We start from the raw sequence: 18,250 nt of genomic DNA, 5'->3' as shown, positions 1-18,250 counted from the left end.
CTCAGTGTTGCACCTCATAATTTAAAGACCTCTGCCTTAGAGAGATACTCGTATCTCCAAATATGAGTGGAAATGGGTGTTTGATAACCACATAGGTTACCAGTATATACTATCTCTATTTTCTTAAGATTGTTGGGAAGGAGTGTGAAGACTAGGATCTTCATTTGGGAATAAAAGATATCCTTTTTCTCTAACTCTCCAGAGTAAGAGTTCAGTTAATCATACTATTATGAAATCATTTTAAAAGTATAATAAAACTTCCATATTGATTGATATGCATGTATATAAAGTGTTTAATCAATTCCTGGCTCATTACAGTAGGTAATGAATCATCAACTACAGCTATTCAATAGAACTTCCTGCCATGATGGAAACTTTCCATATCTGTGCCATCCAATAACCGATCACATGTGGCTATTGAGGACGTGAAATGAAGAACTAAAATTTTTATTTAACTTAAATTTAAATAGCCATGTGGCTAGTGGCTACCCTATTGCACAGTGTAGGAAACTGCTTATCTGCATTGGCTGCCTCCTCCCTGGATCTCAGAGGAAGCAACTTCACTCTGCTTGCCTAGAGTAGGCATGATAAGCAAAATAAATCAGTTGTTCACAAAACACATCAAGGGCAGTCGGTCATAAGCCCTGTGGCAAATGCTCTCATGTTCCTATTTCTACTGAAGAAGTTCCTACTGACCTGTTCCTTCCTTTAGTGAAGCTCTTAGCTAGAATGGATGATCAGGGTTAACCAGAAGGCAGATTTTGAAAGATATGTGTGTGTCTCTGTGTGTGTACTCTTTAGTCATTAGAGCTGTCTAAAATCACCTTCCAATGATGAGCTCCCTGTCACTGGGGGTGATCAAGGCTGTCAGTTATGCTAAAGGGTAACTTTTTACTTTGCGTGGGGCATTGGATGAGATAATACTATAGACTACAAAGTATTTTCTAATCCTCTTCTTTTGATTTTACCCTATCATACCACTTAGATTATTCCCATTTTGCTGGATGAAGAAATTGAGGCTCTGTGACTTGCTCTAGGTTACCAGACTAATAGCATCAAACCAAGTATTCAATTATCATCTCACTTCAAATCTTTTCTGAATCTCACACTGTTATTTCAGGCCCCTTCCCCCCAAGATTCTGTAATTCCACTGGATCAGGAAACCAAGAACATGTTTGTTTTTTTCTTTTCTATTCCCAAGTAGAATGTGTTTCAGAAATCATAATATCAATTATAAGGGTTAACTTAAGCACAATTACTTTTTTTGACAAACAGGGCGTAAACATACATGGCTAAAGGGAGATCAAGATACGAATCCAAGAACAGGCTGCAATTAGTCTTTTCTGAGGCTTACACTGATTCTCAAGCCTCCACAACTTCTACTTGTGACCAGTTAGAGAGGAAAATGTTGAATACTGGACCTGTCTTCCTAGGTAGAGAATCACCCATGTTCCGTACCAGAGTTCTCTGAGGATGAATATTCCTAAGAACGTTGGATTAGTATATTACAAGGTGGCCTCAGCTCTAGAAGCTGGTTGTTTACAACCTGGGCATATTCTCCCATAAAAGTCACTTTATGGCTAGTTCCCAGGCAAGCCCTCAAAGAGTTTTTAAAGCCCTCAGTGTTCTGAAGAGAACTAATCCTGGAGCCAGGGTAGAGTGGGGTAGGGAAGAATCATTTAGGGCTGGTTTTCTGCCCATCCTTACCCAAATCTCCGTCCCTTTATCCTGCTAGTCCTATGTCACAAAGTTGACACAGAATCATAGGTGAAGTGGGCAGCCAGCTTGGGGGAGAAGGGAAGGGAAGGTGATACAGTCTCCATCTGTTCAATAAGTAGGGGAGAAGAGAAAAAACAAGAAAAATTCCAACTTATAGCCACGGGGAAGAATGACTATTCTAGTCTCCTAGGTACCTAGATGGCTTAGATACTCTAAAAAGCCAAAACTGAATGAAGTTTTTACATTAAGTCAGTCATATGTAGATTGGCAACTTCACAATTAAAAGTAAGATATCTTTTACTTCATAGATTTTTTTTCCCTAGGAAATTACTTGCCAGTTTTCATAGTACTGAGCAGTCAGTGGCAAAGCTGAGAAAGGCACCTGGGTTAATTGATTCCTGTTTCCATATTTTATCTGAGATTTCACAAATTGTGACATTACCATTTTGGTAAGCAAAGGATTAGTTATATTTTAATGTCTTATTCAGAACGAATTTATTTTATACTAAAAATCAGTAGTTTATCAGGTATCTAAAACTCTACATTGAAGACTCAATATTTGTCAGTCTAAAACATACTATCAGAAGAACTATAGCTATTTTAGCTTTAATTATATTACATGCTTTATTGAATTTGCTGGAATTACTGTTCTATGATACAACCTGTACTGTTTATATTTTATTAAAATTCAGGGAAGCACATAACTTTAAATTATATCTGATTATATCAGATCAAAAGAGAGGCTTTTCTTTTGGTAAATGAGAGAAATTTGGGGAACCTGAATTCTCTAGGAAGCTGAAGCTACACATAAGACCTTAATATTCTATTAGTCTATACTAAGATTCTCAATGAGGAAATCCAATTTTCATTTCTGTATACTCTTTAAAAATATCAAGGTTAAGAACACATTTTTCCATTTTTAGTAATTTCCTTCACTAGATGTATTAATGTCTAAATTTCTCTCAAATTTTAGCCCCCCTAAAAGCATTCAGATAATATTTTATAAAAATAAACTTTACAGATATTCTCAGCCTGAAAACCAGTGGGTCAGTAGAATTGCACAGATTAAAACTTTCTTATTTCTGATTAGTAGAATTAGAACATTGGAGTTGTATGAAACTGTCTAACATTAGGTATATATATTTGACTTGCCTGCATCTTGAAGTGAAGTCTTACAGGTAGGAGCTGGTGATTCTTGGAGGAATGTGTGCTTGCAGGGTGGCCAGAAAGGAGAATCAAGAAGTATAAACTGTAATAGCTGATGAATCACATTGACCTCTTGATCCTTGGCAGTCAGTAACCAATTATAAACATATTCAATAGTGTAGGCAGGTTTCCAGGAGGCCCGAGAGAGGCCTTCTATGAAATGTGCTTATTTCATTACTAGCAAGAATGACCTTGGCTCAGGCAGCCAGAAGCCAACAGCAACAATATCAAACCTGCACACGGGTCATTAGACATTCCTGTGGAATTATTACCTCTGCCAGGGACTTCTGAAGACTTGCAGATCTGTGTGTTGCATGAGTGGGGTGTGGGAGCTGGTTCATACTGGCCAGTGAAAGCCAATTTTCAGGAATTTTTCCAGCTCATTGTTAAACACTGTTAATATTATAACTTGATTTTTTAAAAAAACTTACTGAAAATCAAAATATTAAAGTATAAAAAAAATCAACTTTTATGGATTTTGTGACATTGAGACCATGTAAAAGTGTAAAAGCCATGTAAAAGTGTAAAAGCCATGTAAAAGCCAGACATGAATTCCCGACTCCAGACTCAGTCACACCACGTTAGTACCTTGAACTCACCGTAAGTTAGTAGCTTATTCCACCATCATAGGAATAGTCATACCACTGAAGTCAGTTTGCACTACAAATAAGAGATTGATTTATTGTTTTGTTCTTTGTGTACTCTAGACTTGGAGTTGAGATGGAGAAAATGATAAAAAATGCAGATTAAAGTTAAAAGTGTGCTACGTCTGCATCTGTGACATTGTTAATTGCACAGTCAAGGAAATACTCTTCCAGTGTTGTAAATTATTTTGATTTATTATAACCATCTACTTGCCTTTATGAAGAAGTAATTTCACCATAACTAGCTATGAAAAAAGAATTTTAAAATATGAAGTGGATTTGAATAACTTCTAAGATTCTATAGATCATAATATAGAACCAAACATGTTCCAATCTCAGCAAAAAGCTAAGAAGAAAACAACTGTAATCAGTAGTCCTGAAGCTGAAATGTTTTAGTTTAATGAAAGTACTTTTTGAAGATGAGAAATAGTTTAACAGTAAATTACATATCAGATTTAATTTCTCAATAAATGTATTGGAAAGTGTTGGTGGTTTGGGATGCAACTCCATTTGTCAAATTATGGTTAAATTGCAACCACAGGTTGGTTATGGATACAAAAGTTTTGCAACAAAAGTATTCTGTGAGAACCAATTGACTATATGAATTTGACAATAAAAAGTACCATATATTTTGAAGGGGCTTAGATAGTTGACTAGATGCAGCTGGCATTCGCCTCCTCCCACAAAGAAGAACCAAATAGCAATTAGATAATCACACTTGGAAGAGGTCATCTAAGAGAGAATACTGGAATTCAACGAAGAGTGAGAGGAAACATCTCTAAGGCAAGGAAGGAGAGAGAAGGAGTGCAGCCTGGTTGGCCAGGATGGGCTGGGAGCCTGGAGAGACTCTGCAGTGTGGGGAAAGGGTAAGTGAAAGACCCCTAGCGGTCCAGATTTTCACTGGAGACTCTTTCAATCCTAGCCATGGGAGACCCCCTTGACCCTCACAGACATTGAGAGAAACAGAGAGAGCTGCCTGGAGACTTCATGACTGCGTTGGTCCAGAGAGGGATCTCATGCCGGGTTCCACACACCCGCTGAGTCCTGAGCAGCTGCAGTACGGCACCATTTCAAGGGCCCAAAAGCCCTTGAACCTCCATATTCCTGGAGCCCCGGTGACATCCTCCACCTCCAGCCACTACTGCTGGAGAAACAGAGAGCTCGCTGTCCCCAGCAGCAGACACACACACTTGCATATGCCCTAAGGGCAAGTTCTCTATGCCCACCACCACCACTGCTGCCCCTACTACAATCCAGTACCCACCCCCATCCCCACATACCCACCTGCTCTCACCCACTCAAACACTCATCCTCACAGCCCTGCACCGCCACACACATCCTTATCTATAATCCTACACACATACACCTCTGTCTTACCCACTCACACCTACCTTCACCTACAATCCTACATACAGACACACAGACACACATACCCCTTTCACCCATGCATACGGAATGTCACCCACAAACCTACATCCACACATATACAAACTCGACCACAACTACCTACCCAGCAGTCCAGTGCCACACTTTAGAAGGGTCCATACACCCTACTGTAAAAAACAATCATGATTTAGTCTGAACTTATTAAACTACCCTTTGGTTTTACAGATAAAGTTTTAAAAGGTGAAGCAACTGAACAAGGTCACACCACTAGCAGTTTCTAAGAGTCCTAAACAGGACCCACATCACCTGGGGCTCTGTCCATTATCCTCTCATTCACACCACAGCTGTCTACAAGCATCTATTTGACTAAAACCCAAACTCTTCTCTCAATATAAAATTGATGTGAGCTATGAAGTTGAGGCAGATGGATCCTCCTATTGCCAAAGTGATAGATTTCCCAACATCCATTCCTCTTAGGTGATGATGGTTTTCTAGAACTAGTAATCCCATCCTACCTTGCTAGTTTAAGAATAAGCATGACAATCAACAGAGTGAAAGGGCAACCTACTTGGAATGGGAGATATGTTTTCAAACTATATATATCAGGGAAGGCATTATATCCAGAATATCTAAAGAACTCCTACAACTCAATAGCAACAACAATAGCAATAACAAAACAGTTAAAAATGGGCAAAGGACTTGAATAGATATTTCTCCAGTGAAGATATACAAATGGCTAACACACAAAGGAAAAGATGTTCAACATCACTAATCATCAAGGGAAATGCAAATTAAAACCACAATGAGTTATCACTTCACACCTGGTAGGATGTTAAGATGGCTACTATAATAAAACAGACAATAAGAGACATTGGTGAGGATGTGGAGAGAACACTGTTGATGTTGACAAAATGGTGTAGCCACTACGGAAAACAGTAAGGAGTTCCTCAAAAAACTGAAAATAGAACTACCACATAATCCAACAGTATATATATATATATTGGATATATACTGGGTATATATCCAAAAGAATTGAAAGCAGGATCTTGAAAAGATATCTGCATTCCCATGTTCTTTGTAGCATTATTCACAAGATCTAAGCTGTAGAAGTGGCACAAATGTCTATCAGTGAATTCATGGGTAATGAAAATGTGGTATAAATGTACAATGGAATCTTATTCAGCCTTAAAAAGGAAGGAATTCTTTTCATATGCTACAACATGAATGAACCTTGAAGACTATTTGCTAAGTGGAATGAGCCAATCACAAAAAGACAAGTACCATATGATTCCACTTACCATAAGGTATCTAAAGTAATCAAACTCATAGAGCTAGAAAATAGAACAGAATTGTGTATCTCATGTCCAAGTGGACAGCAGAGAACATGATAGAAGAAAGACATTGCAAGTTACACTGCCCGTCAAACCTAAAAATGATAATGATGAATTTGAAAAGCAAAGAACTTCTGCTATTGCAGAAATTGCAAAGAGCAAAGAAACCAATATATTTTGTGGAGGTGGTGGTGGTGCTAGAGGTAATCTCAATATGAGTGCTGCAGGTAACTGAAATAGGGAAGTTTTACTGAAAGAAAAGTCAACCAAATCAGAGGGGAAACATGAAGGTCTTTATAATGAACTGGTTGATGAGAAGGCTCAGAAGCACATAACGGAAATGGGCTTCAGCAAGGAAGCATCTAGGCAAGCTCTTATGGATAATGGCAACAACTTACAAGCAGCATTGAATGTACTTCTTAACAGCAAAAAGCAGAAACCTGTTATAGGTCCACCTCTGAGAGGTAGAGGAAAAGGCAGGAGTGAGTAAGATCTGAAGATGAAGAAGACCTGGGAAATGCAAGGCCATCAGCACCAAGGACGTTATTTGATTTCTTGGAATCTAAAATGGGAAATTTGAGTGTGGAAGGACCTAAGTCATGGCCACAGCAGCTTCATCAGGGACAACATAGGTTGTCAAATACTGATCAAAATGGAGTCAAAGGGCCGGGCGCGGTGCCTCAGGCCTGTAATCCTAGCACCCTGGGAGGCCGAGGCAGGTGGATCACTCAAGGTCCGGAGTTCGAAACCAGCCTGAGTAAGACCCCGTCTCTACTAAAAATAGAAAGAAATTAATTGACCAACTAAAAATATATATACAAAAAATTAGCCGGACATGGTGGCACATGCCTGTAGTCGCAGCTACTCGGGAGGCTGAGGCAGTAGGATCGCTCGAGCCCAGGAGTTTGAGGTTGCTGTGAGCTAGGCTGATGCCACGGCACTCACTCTAGCCTGGACAACAAAGTGAGACTCTGTCTCAAAAAAAAAAAAAAAAAAGGAGTCAAAGAAAATAATCAACCAAGACATCTTCCTCAAAATGATACCAGGCAGCCAAGAAATGAAAAATTTCCTCATTTTCAAAGAGATTTCCAACATTCAAAGTCAATTTTAGCAGGCAGCAGATTACCTAGAAATAGAAGTTCTGAGAGACTAAATAATTCTTTAGGATCTGAAGTATGGGCTGAGAGAGTCAAATGTGATAGACCATATTCTAGATATGACAGAACTCCAGATACTTGTTATCCTTTAGGTTCTCAGCACAATGATGGTGCCTTTAGGAAAAGAGATAACTCTATGCTAAGCAGATCAGGAAAAGGTGCATTCTATGCAGAGGCAAAAGAAAATCCACTTCCTCAATAATCCATAGATTATAATAATCAAAAACGTGGAAGAAGAGAAAAACAAACAGCTAATCCTGATCATTTTTTTATGGTAGGAAATCACAAACAATAAGTAATGAAGCTTTCAGTGTTACAAAAATTGAAAAATATTTTAATGTAAATACTGATTGCCTGAATCCTGTTTGAAGTAATAGTTTCATTGGTGTTCCAAATAGAGACATAGAAATGCCACTGAGAGGAAAATGAGTAGGACCTATTAAGCCAGCAGAGCCTGTCACAGCTATACTCTGTGATGATAAAATAGTTTACAATACAGAGCCCAAAAGAAGATCTGGGCCCATTAAGCCAGATGAGTACTAGAATCATCTGTTCATATGGAGTATGCAAACGTGGAAACCTGGAGATAAAACATTTTGCACTTTACTGGGAAGACAACAAGTTTTACTAGGCAGAAGTTGAAGCCCTCCATTCTTTGGGTATGACAGCAGTTGTTAAATTCATTGATTATGCAAATTATGAAGAAGTGCTACTAAGTAATATCAAGCCCATTCAAACAGAGGCATGGGAGGAAGAAGGCACCTAGGACCAACCTCTGACTCTGGAGTTGTGTAAAGGAGGTGATGCTCAGCCAAGACGATCCACTCAGCCAACCCAGACATTTTACCAACCTCCCTGGGCTTGGAACTAGTATGAAACAAGTCTTTGTGAAGAAAGGAGCTGTTGACTGAAATATCCTGGTCGAAACCTGTTGATAGACTTTCTTTCTAATCTCCCTTCAGAATAAGAAGTAGACACAATGGATATTATTATATGAAGAAAGAAAAAGCAGATTTTAGAGCAGAAAAAAGGTTCGCCCCATGCAGATGATGGGAAAAAATGCTGAAATAAATCAAATACCTTTTACAAATGAAAGAAATAAATTTTTCTTCTGCCATAAATAAAACCATTGTGCTATTATAAAAACAAAACAGAAAAACAAAAACACACAAGAAAGTAGAACGGTGGTTACTGAGTGCTGAGGGAGAAGGAAAAAGGGAGTTAGTTATTCAGTGAATATGGAGTTTCAGTCATACACACTGGAAAAGTTCTAGAGATCTGTTGTACAACACGTGCATATGGTTAACACTACTGAACTGTACAACTGTACACTTAACAATTGTCAAGAGGATAAATTTATGTTGTGTCTTTTACCACATTAAAAAAAAAAAAAGAATGAGCATGTGACCTAATTCTAGCCAATAAGATTGGAAGGGAAGTCAGCGGGTGGGTAGGAAATCTTTGCCTGCTCTTAGGAAAGTGATGTAAGAAATGGTTGTCAGGAACCGTTGCATCTGTTTTCTTACCAATCCGAGGATTAACACACAACAGTCTCATAGGAAACAAACCAGACCGCTGACTTCCCATGCTGAAGTTGCGATACTTCTGAGAAAAACAGATCTCCTTATTACTCAATCCAGCAGAGTGTTTTGTTACTTGCTGCACAGAAACATCTTCCCTGAAAATTTGAATTTTTCCTTATTGTAATATTTTCCTTCCTGCCCTTGTTTTGTTTTGTTTACATTTGTATTTATCTGGCATCTTTGGGCCCATTCTTTAATTTTTAGCCTTTCTTTACTTTTTTTTCCTATCTACCTTTTTTCCTATCTACCTTTTAAACAGCCTGTAGCTGGGTTTTGTTGCAGTTGAGTCTGGCAGTGTCTTTTCATGAGAGTATTTGTAGGAGTCTTATGTACTGATTGATATCTTTAAAAAATTTTTTTATTTCAGCATATTATGGGGGTACAAATGTTTAGGTTATTTATGTGTGTTGCCTTTTCCCCCTCCTCCCCCCCAGAGTCAGAGCTTCAGGTCCATCCCCCAGATTGTGTGCATTGCACTCATTAAATGTGTATATGCCCATCCCCTCTTACCCCCTCCCACATGCCCCACGCCTGATAAATGTTATTCCTATATGTGCACTTAGATGTTGCTGATCGATATCTTGACATTCCTTCCATAATCGTTTATTATTTATTTTTACTTGGTTGTTTAACTTGGTTGTCCTCCTAATTAATTTGTAAGCCCATGATACTTTTCAGTTTTCAGCACTTATAATTAGATATCTATTTCTCTTTTATCATTTGAAAACATGATGCCCAATATTTCTCCCACCAAGAATGGTCAATTTCCTCACTGTCCCTTCCCAATAAGACAAGATCTTTAGAATATTTTTCCATCCCTGCTCTTCTCCTAGCCTCCTCTGATTGCCTTCCAAATGCTTTTACTTTGTTCCTATCCTCAACCACCTGTTCCTAGGAATTGTTGAACACCTTTAGTGCTTTTAGTTCAGGACTATTATTAGAATATTCCTGGCTTTAAATCTCTTCTATTTCGATGTTCCTTATTTTTACATATTCTGCATATGCTCAGACAATTTATCATTATTAATTTAAATTTAAATGTATTTATCTTACAAAGTTCCTTGCTCATTAGTCTTTTCCTTTCTTCTTCATTAACCCTTATCTTGAGTACTCTGCCTCAGCCTCCCAGGTAGCTGGGACTATAGGCATGTGCCACCATGCCTGGCTAATTTTTTCTATGTATTTTTAGTTGTCCAGCTAGTTTCTTTCTATTTTTAGTAGAGATGGGGCCTTGCTCTTGCTTGAACTCCTGAGCTCACATGATCCTCCCCGCCTCAGCCTTCCAGAATGCTAAGATTATAGGCATGAGTCGCCGCTCCCAGCCTCTGTCTGAATTCTTAAAAGGTTTTCCCTTTATCTTGGAGTTTAGGAATTTCTAGAATGTACTTTGGTGTGTGTATGCATGCACGTGTGTATGTATTATATCTATACCAGCCCTTCCTAGACTTTAGGTCTTTTTTCAGCTCTGAAAAAAACTTTTTAAATATTTATTTAATTGTAATTTGTTCCTTGTGTTTCTTCCTTTATTTCTGGAACATCTGTTTGCATATTAGATCTCTTGGACTTATCTTTTAATTCTCTGTTTTTTTTTTTTTTTCTTTCTCATTTATTGAATCTTTTTTCCTTTGAAAGGTTTCTTCCACTTGATTTTCCAGGCCACTATTTGTCATCTTCTTTCTATTCCCCTGCACCCTTCATAGCTTTCAATATAGGTGCTCACAGATGTCAGGGTTTGTTCCTCTAAGTAAATGCCAACTTCTGTACTCACTATTTCCTGAAATTAAAGACATTTGACATTGAAAAAAAAAAGGTTACCAAAAATTTATAAGAGTCATTAACCTTTATACTGGAACAACACAGTCTCAAACTTTATAAAATAAAACTTGGTAGAAGAACTATGAGAAGAAATGGATTACTCTACAATCTTACTGAGAGACTTTTACATGTCTCTCTCAGACACCGCAAGATTGATTAGGCAGAAAATAAGAATAAAGACTAGAATGACACAATTAGCAAACAGGACATATGTACAACCATATAACCAATGAAAAGAAATGCACATTCTTTTCAACATAGGGTATTTCTCAAAATTTACCACGCAATAGACCACAAAGGAAGTTGTCCACAAATTGTCCCCCATCCAGAAATACATACATACATACATACCTTGTTCATTGACCACATGGACTTGAAAAAGAATCAACAATATAAAAATTTGTTAAATGTTCTATACATAGCTGTAAATTTTAAAATATAGATTTAAGTGACTCTATAGTTAAGCATAGCATATAAAAATTAAACTCTAAAAATTTGAAACTAAGATAATGAAAGCAGTACATTTTTATGCACACAAAGTAGTGTTCAGTGAGAAATTTATATTCTTAAATGTCTGCTTTAAAGAAAGATTGAGAATAAATGAGCAAAGAAACTGGTAAAAAGAACAACATAATAAAGCTGAATAAAGTAGAGTGAAGGAATTTCAGAAATAAATATTGGAGAAAGATAAAATAAACAAAAAATCAATTTGAGTTTATTAATAAAATTCAAAGCTATTTCTTTAAGAAGTCTAATAATATAGAAAAATCCTTGGCATGATTTATCAAAAAGAAGAGAGCAAAAGGGGCAAAAAATGGGCACAGTAAGTTTAAAAGTACATTTAACACAATACAATCTATGGTAGAATGCATAATTATTCACAATTCTTCCTAGTCACAACTAGAAAAAAATATATAATAAATGGGAAAAAATGTAATTCTGAGAAAGGAATGAGGTCCACTGATTTATATATGAAGAGATAAATGAGGCCCTTAAATTTAGGAAAATTAGAATGGCAGTAAATTGAACTGGAGAAAATCAGTCTTTAAAGAGTGATCTGCTATTTCACACGGGAACATGAAAAAGATTTCACTAGTTTGTGGTCTCTCTTGTCCTATATGTATTTGTTATCTCCTCTCCTTCTTCTTTTCTGTCTCTCTCCTTTCCCCCACCACACTCGTTTTGCTTTCTTTCTTTCAGTTCCAAAATACTTAGCGTCTTATCTCTGGTGATTTTATATCTAATGGTACATTTCACTTAAGCTTAGGTTAGTGTTATACTGTCAATATCCACGAGGTGTCACTGTAACATAATATTTGGTTTGGAACCTTTGCTTTTTCACTCTTAATTTTCTTATTTGTGGTGAGCTACAACTTGGACTTCTCAGAGCAGGTGCTGCTGGAAGCTGCTAGTTGCTCTGAGGAAAACTGACAAGGCTGGTGTTCGGAGTTCTGTAAAAAGCTCAGGGCTGGACTAATGAAACTACTGATGGGCAATGCTGACCAGAACTGGACCAAATTGGAAGGGATGCTTTTCTCCTCTTCTTTTATCTGTGACCTTGCTTTGTGCCCTTAGTAACAGAACACATAGGAACTCATTGGTCAAGAGAGTCTGGGAAAGACAGTCTGTAGAGTTTCAACACAGAGCAGAGTAGAAAAGTGAAGGCTTAGAGCTGAGAGGTATTAATAGTAAGTAATTAAGCAGCACGAATATGTCAGGCAACAATACCATGTAAGTAGAATGGGATGGTGGCTGGAGTCCTTTTAAAACAAATAATTATCTTTAAACTTAAATATGCATATTATAATCTCCAGGGTACCTAAGATAAAGACACAAATAGACTGTATAACTTTCAAAGCAGGAAAAGGTAAAAAATGGAATGAGGGAGAAAAGTCCATCAATCTAAGAGAAGGCAAGAAAGGGGAAAAAACGATTATTATAAAGCAATGTAAACAAAATGAACAAAATAAGATATTAGGAATAAATCCAAATATATCAATAATCATAATCAATTTAATTGGATGGAACTTTTCAGTTAAAATATATAGATTTATCAAAACAGCTTAATACTGTCATAAAAAGACACATAAACCAATGGATCAGGATAAAGAGACCAGAATTAAATCCACACATTTATGGTTAATTGATTTTTAACAAAGATTCCCAGAACACATAACAGGTGAAAGGACAATCTCATCAACAAATGATGGTGGGAAAATTGGATATCCACATGCACTAGATTTCCACATGAAATTAAACCTTACCTGACACCATATACAAAAGCAACTCAGAATAGATTAAAGACTTAAATGTTACGCCTGAAACTGTAAAAGTGCTAGAAGAGAACATAGGGAAAAGCTTCATGCATTGGTTGGGTACTGATATTTGGATATCACCCCAAAAGCACAGGCAACAAAATAAAAAATAGGCAAATGGGAATACATCAAACTAAAAAGCTTCTGCACAACAAAGGAAATAACAGAGTGAAAAGGCAACATATGTAATGAAAGAAAATATTTTCAAAGCATATATCTGATAAGGGATTAATTTCCAAAATATATAAGGAACCTCTAAAACTCAATAGCAAGAAAACATATAATGTGATTAAAAAGTGGGTAAAGTATCTGAATAGATATTTTTCAAAAGAAGACATATAGATGGCCAATAGATATATGAAAAGCTGGACAACATCACTAATCACTAGGGAATTGCGAATCAAAATCATAATGAGATATTACCTCACACCTGTTAGAATGGCTATTATCAAAGAGACAAAAAACAAGTATTGGAGAGGACATGGAGAAAAGAGAACCCTTGAACACTGTTGATGGGAATGTAAATTAGTACAGCCATTATGGAAAACAGTATGGAGGTTCCTCAAAAAATTAAAACTAGAACTAGTATATGATTCAGCAATCCCACCACTGGATATACACCCCTCAACAAAGGAAATGAAATCAGTATGTTGAGGAGATTGCAGTATTATACACAATAGCCAATATATGGAATCAACTTGTGTCCATTGATGGCTAAATGGATAAAGAAAATGTGGTATGTATACACAAGGGAATACTATTCAGCTTTAAAAAAGAAGGAACTAGTACGATTTTTGACAACATGGATGAGCCTGGAGCACACTATATTAAGTGAAATAAGCCACAGAGAGAAAGACAAATATCATATGATCCCACTTATGCATGGAATCTAAAAAAGTTGAGCCCACAGGTAGAGAGTAGAATGGTGGATACTAGGGGCCAGGGGTGGGGCTGGAATTGGGTAGATGCTTGTCAAAGTATACGAAATTTCAGTTAGGAGGAACAAGTTCAAGTGTTTTACTGTACAACATGGTGGTGATAGTTAATAACAATGTATTGTATACCTGATAATTGCTAAGATAGTAGATTTTAAGTATTTTTACCACAAAAATATGATAAATATGTGAGGTAATGCATATGTTAATTAGCTTGATTTACCCATTCTACAATGTATATATACATCTATTAAAACATCATGTTGTATGAGAGAAATATATATATAATTTTTATTTGTCAATTGAAAAAAAGCACATGTAAAGAAAAGATTGATTTATTGAAACCTTAAAATCTGTACCCCCATAATATGCCAAAATAAAAAATAAAAAGAAATAAAAAAAAAAAGAAAAGATTGATTAGATCTAAAAAGTATCTACATATGCTTTGATAGTATATGCATCTTAAACATTGAGTTCCAGAAAGGCTAAAAGTTAAAAAAAAAGATGTGGGTAGGAAGTGAAAAGCAACTACTAACAAAGAGAAGGCTGATGTAGCTATAGCAGCATCAGACAAATTGAACTTTCAGAAAGAAACATTACTGCAGTTGGGAAGATTTTTGATTAAGGGCTTAATGTACCAAGAATATATAATTACAGATGTGTATGCCCCATCAGGATAGTTTCAAATTATACGAAGTAAAAACCAATGGAATTACCAGGGAAAATAGACAAATCTATATAACCCCAGTTAAAGATTTTAATATACTTCTCTCAGTATTTGTTAGATCAAATGGGTACAAATATGATTAAAGAAACAGAAGATTTAAAAGAACAAAATTGACAAGCTTAATTTAATGAACATATGCAAAACATTGCTGCTAATTATATGAGAATGCACATTCTTTTCAAGCATACGTGGAAATTTTAACAAAAATGTACAGACTGTCAGTTTATAAAGCAAGTTTCCACAAATTTCAAAAAGCTGATATCATGGAGACCACAATTTTCTGACCACAGTGTAATTGAATTAGAAGTTAATAATAGAAAAGATAACTAATGTATTTTTAGTAAGTTAAAGACATTCTAAACTAACTTTTTGGTGAAAGAAGGGATTATAAGAAATTAGAAAACAGTTAACGCTGGAAAATAAAAGTATTATATCGGAAAACTTGTAGAATGCAAAAGGCATTATAAAGTTGAATCTGTAGTCAAAAATTATCCCACACATAAACACCCAGTGGCTTTTATTGACAAATTCTACAAACATATCAGGAACAGAAAATTCCAATCTTACAACCATTTACAGAATCTATTAATAAAAAGGAAACATTCTCCATCTCATCTGGTGAGGTTGGCATAACTTTGAAAGTCAAATTGGATAATGATAATATAAAAAAGAATATTAGACTAACCTCATGCATGACATCAATGCAAAAATCCTTAGCAAATCGAATTCAGCAAATATAGCAGAAATAATACAATTTGACCAAGTTGAAGGAATGTAATATTGGTTTAACATCTAATTGGTTATTAGTTTAAGTCACTATGGTAGTAAAGGATAAAAATAATATAGTCAATATAATTTAATTAATTTGTAATACAAGCTCTAAAACTATTAATAGATTAGATAGTAACTTCCTTAACTTATAAAGGTATCTAAAAGAAGGAAAATATTAATAATAAATTATAAGATGTATTTATTTCAGGTACTTTAGGAAATATTTCTGTCTAAAATTAAGAACCATAAAAAGATTCCTGCCACTACCACTTTTATTTAACATTACATTAAAGGTGTTAGCCAGTGCAGTAAGACTTGGATGGATTCATAGATTATATGATTATTTATGTAGAAACCCTAAAGAATCTAAAGATTATAATAGGGTTTAGCATGGTTCCCAGATATAAGATCCACATAATACCTTGGATGCATGTACAGAACTACATACATGTATAGACTAATATTTATATATTGGCATCAAACATAAAATTAAAAAATAAAAATCATTTTGTGTAACAGAATAACATGCCTAGGAATAAATTTAACAAATTAAGTGTAAGATCTTTTTTGTAGAAAATTATAAAAACTTATAAAAAGAAATTAAAGCAAAACATAAATAAGAAGCAGACCCATCCCATGTTTATGAATAGGAAGACTCAAAAGTCATTTTTTGTCTAAAGTAATATACTATATACTTTCAATCTCATTCCAGGTGCTTTTGTGGGGGGGGCTGTATGCAAGATATAAATACAGTTTTAATTGTATGATCTATTTCACCATAAAGGCTAATATTGCAAATAAGAGAAATATGGGATTATAACATTTCCTATTTAGTATGGAACGTGAGCCTAAGAACATCTTTAATTCCTAGCTGAATTATAATTCCAACCGCCATTGTGGTTCTCAGAAGTTGGGTATGCATAGCACCCAACTACCTGTAGACAGAGGTAAAAGATTCCTCCAATTTCATGGATTAAAGTTCCACACCAAAAAAAATTTGGCATAGGCAAAAGTATCTGATACTCTTTTGCTTTACTTCTTTTGTTTTTCTGAAATGATTTAAATAAATAACTTCATGATATTTTGCCCCTGAAAATACCAAATATACATCTCTAAACATAAGAGCATTTTCCTACATAACCACAATACCATCATAAAATGTAACAAATTAACATTAATTTGCTAATATTAATAACTATGAATGATTATAATACCCAGTCTATATTTGAATTAACCCAGTTATCCACTATGCATTGTGTTCCCCCCTCATTTTTCTTAACTCTTTAGACCACTGAACCTTCTGCTGCTCTCATTTCCTTCCTCCAGGGATATCATGAAGGGTCTTTCCTGACCAACAAGGCTGACTTGCTTCATAATTGCTTAACTTCCCTTCACCTCAGTCTGTAATTTCGACCTGGTCTTTACCTTAGAGTAAGGGAGAAAATAATCACTAGTTTATAAAATTCTCAAAGAGAGAAAGTCTTATATTAATATATTTTTGCTTTCATTTATGGTCTATATATGATATTCAGAAAATGTTAGCTAATTCAAATTATTTACACTAATGTGAGCTGTACAATTTGTTGGTTGTAGATCAGGTGGTTATAAACTGGTTATTTCTTGTATTTCTTTGTATTCTCTATAGTACGTTGTTCAAATACTTGTTAATTGGTGCTGCCTAACTAAAAATTCCTGTTTTCAAAGTATTTAATACATTTAGTCAAGTGTGAAGATATTTTAGAAAAATCATCACCGATTTTCAAGTCCACATTTTGTATTTATTTTCTCACTTCTCCCATTTCCCCATCATCTCTTCCTATTGGTATGTAACTTCTTCACTGCATGAAATGATATATAACTTTTAGTGTCTTCTATCCTTAATGCATATGCTATTTAGAGATCTAGAGAGCAGTTGGAAATGGAATAGCTTATATCAAGTATAAACATTGATATGATCTTTAGCTTAATTAAAACCACAGGAACCAATCTGGGGGAAAAAGCCAATTTCTAAGCAGGTATTTGGAAAATCTATCCTGAGATATCTGGTTGATTAGACACCCTGGAGACAGCATACTTCTTTCTGTAACTATCTTTTAGAAGTTAATGCTTTTATGTTAGTCATATATATACTACTATCTCTTCCTGCAGGCTATCTATGACTTTTAATTTTTTAAGGAAAAGAATTATTCAACTAAATAAATAATCAGCACTAAAAATTATTTTAAATTATACATGAAGAATTTTACTTGTATAATATATTTCCAGCATTTGGGCAATCTTAGTATAGATTTTATTTCCTTTGTATCTCTGTCTTCCTAAATTGGAGAAATAACTTATTTTATCCCGTATTTTCAATTATCTCAACTACTGAATTCTATAGATATCAGACTTATGGTACATATATCTGGACATTTATTCAACAAACACTGATTAAGCACACACTAGGTGTAAAATAGTCTCAGAGGTACAGGGAGGGTGTAGAGGAATGGAAAAGACAGCCATTATTCTCTGTATGTTCCTCATATATTTTATATATAACCTTCATATATTTCTTTGTATCCATTTTTTTTCTTCTATGTATCCTTTTAACTCTTTCTTATTCTATTTATATCCTTTATAGGTCTAAACCTTTCCATCTATACTCATGAATATTGTGTAGTT

At 35.3% G+C, this 18,250-nt stretch overlaps 1 protein-coding gene and 1 pseudogene across 1 annotated transcript in view; one reads left to right on the top strand and one right to left on the bottom strand.

The window, feature by feature from the left end:
- The window catches only part of SRI (sorcin), a 264,616-nt gene that overhangs the window by 19,338 nt on the left and 227,028 nt on the right, over positions 1 to 18,250 (bottom strand). The gene's annotated exons all lie outside the window — the stretch shown is intronic.
- LOC105879326 (tudor domain-containing protein 3-like) lies at positions 4,394 to 8,358 on the top strand (annotated as a pseudogene).

Source organism: Microcebus murinus, chromosome 9, assembly GCF_040939455.1.
Source record: "Microcebus murinus isolate Inina chromosome 9, M.murinus_Inina_mat1.0, whole genome shotgun sequence".
In the NCBI taxonomy this organism is placed as follows: domain Eukaryota; kingdom Metazoa; phylum Chordata; class Mammalia; order Primates; family Cheirogaleidae; genus Microcebus; species Microcebus murinus.
The sequence above is the reverse complement of the archived record's forward strand: the minus strand, read 5'-3'. Positions and strand labels throughout refer to the sequence as shown.